Source organism: Macrosteles quadrilineatus, unplaced genomic scaffold (genome assembly GCF_028750875.1).
Source record: "Macrosteles quadrilineatus isolate MER2022 unplaced genomic scaffold, UCM_ALF_1.0 Scaffold_4__1_contigs__length_99947679, whole genome shotgun sequence".
In the NCBI taxonomy this organism is placed as follows: Eukaryota; Metazoa; Arthropoda; class Insecta; order Hemiptera; family Cicadellidae; genus Macrosteles; species Macrosteles quadrilineatus.
In genome coordinates, this window is record NW_026542597.1 from 5305683 (window position 1) to 5308110 (window position 2428).

Consider the following 2428-nt stretch of genomic DNA (forward strand, 5'->3'; position numbering starts at 1 on the left):
TTTTTTTTAATAAGTCAACGATATTATAAATTTGTAAAATTGAACTTTTGCTAACTTAAATATTATCTTATGTACTAAAAGATCTTCTTAATTAAATTCATGGTAGTTTTCCTGATAATCCTTTAACATATGTTTCTATCCCTCCTATTACTTTATCAATTTGTATGTATTCCTTCCCAAGTTCGTATTTGTTTTTATCTAGCGGCTGTTGCTGAGTGTTTTCAGCGAATGATGATAAAGGTGATAATAAGGACTCATGTATGTGTATAAAGTTGCTTACTGTAATGACGCAGTTGGCTTGTAAATAACATGTATTACTAATAAAACGTTTAATATTATTTTTGAAATAAAATAAATTGTTGAAAGTTATCGTGTACTTAAATTTTTCCATCATCCTTAATAATAGTTTATAGTAAGTTATAATAGATAAGAATGAACCAATCATATTTAGTAAAGTGTTGAATTACTGATAGGAACAATATATTCCCTCAAGCCAGAAACTATGTTTCCTTTACTGTCTGCTAGTCAGACTACTTAAACTTATCATAGTACATATTTAGAACACTAATAATAGTTGTTCTTTTCCTATTATTTAACACTAATACCGAAACCCCGGTCTGACAGGCCCACGGGAATTTTCACAAACGCATTATGGCAACACTGTTTACTTGGGAGATTCCATTCCCCCAATACCTTCCCCCCTTTTCCTCCCCTGCCTATTGATATACTGTTTGTTCATTTTGCATAGGTGCCATGACCTTGACAGGATGTCTGTTCATAACATGCCCGTCTCAGACGCCCAGCGTTAGTGTATTTTAAAGCGGGGTCTCACAGGCCGAGGGTTTCGGTTTGTGTTTGTCCAAGCGGGGTCCATTATCTTTCAAATGGGGTCTCACAGACCGGGGGTTTCGGTTAACGTCAGCCTAGGTAGGGTTTCGGTATTAGTGTTAAATCTAACATACCACAAAATAATTATTCAAGTAGTAAAATAACCATGGTTTGTCAACTTGAAGGAAAGCATTAACCCATAGTACTGTCCTGGTATTTTGTGACACTACTACTGGGGTGGGAGTTAACATTAACATCAGCTTAGAATGTTTAAAATATTTTACTTCACTTTCAACATAAAAAACATTAATCAACTAGTCACAGAGCAAGATCCCAAACAGAAACTTTCCACTGAAATTTGTTAAATTGTGTAATGTTGTCGAATACAGTTAGGAGGACTTAGATATTGGCGACATAAGTACGATACGTTGATAAATAAGTGAGCTAGAACATTACCATAACAAGTTCCAGTGAGTTATTTATAAACCATTTACGTTCTTGTATATTCTGGCTAAAGAATACAGGCCTTTGTGTGGATAAAGGGTAAACGTTTGCTTAGTGGTTCTCTCCAAAGGATATAACGGTGTGGAGTAAAACAAAGAAAGCTCAATTTTTTGCGAAATTTTATCTTTGTGACACTTATGACACTCATAAAGAGTATAGAGCTAACTTCAAAATTAAAAACAGAGTTTTAATAACGTTTTCAAAAGAAATAAAATATCTAATATTAGTTTTATAGCTTGTGAAATATAGTTCAATTGTGTTTCTTTATTTTTTAATCGGCATAATTACCACTAGCACCTTTTACCACCTAAACCAGTGGTTGTGATATAGTTATTTTCCATTTTAGCTTAACATCATTATGAAATAAAAATTCCCACATTTAAGGACAATACAAATATAGGCATCACATTTGAATTGTGACGCAAACGCCACAGCTTCATGGAGTGACGCGCGAACCTGCCGTTCAACATTTTCTTTTTTTCCGTATCCATCGTTTTTTTAAAGCTGAACCGTCTCGTCCCGTCTCTCGGTCTTGTCTTCCAACAACCTAACTACACCGTGAAGTCGAACACTTGCAACCTTCCTCAGAAACCTTTTATTTATGGAAGCTAAGTTTAGATTTTAAGCAACACTATGACATCATCCCAATTTGAATATAAAAATAGTAACAAGCTAATTAGCAAACAAGTAAATTTTGACTCTAGTTGTACGTAAACAAACCTCTTGTCCAGAACTTCCAGTAGCCAATAGGATGTAAGTACGCCATCGAGGATCTTGTCATTCAACATTTCTTAACAAAACATTTTTTTCAGGCTTTTTTATTACCTCCCCTAACTTATAATGGGAAATACATGTACATACAGTGGATTTAATCCATAGACTAGTGTTCTAATTCCACTACAATGGATAAAAGTAGGAAGAAAAATATCGCATCGCAAAACTGTTGTTGAAGGAGGACTTCAACCATATTGTATAGTATTACACAATGCAATCCGTTTGAGTGGAAAGTTGTGGAGGAGATTCCACGACTGGACTTATTTGTTGAATCAATAACAGTGTCTCAGTTAGTAGCAACGTTCTTAAATCCCAGTATCGT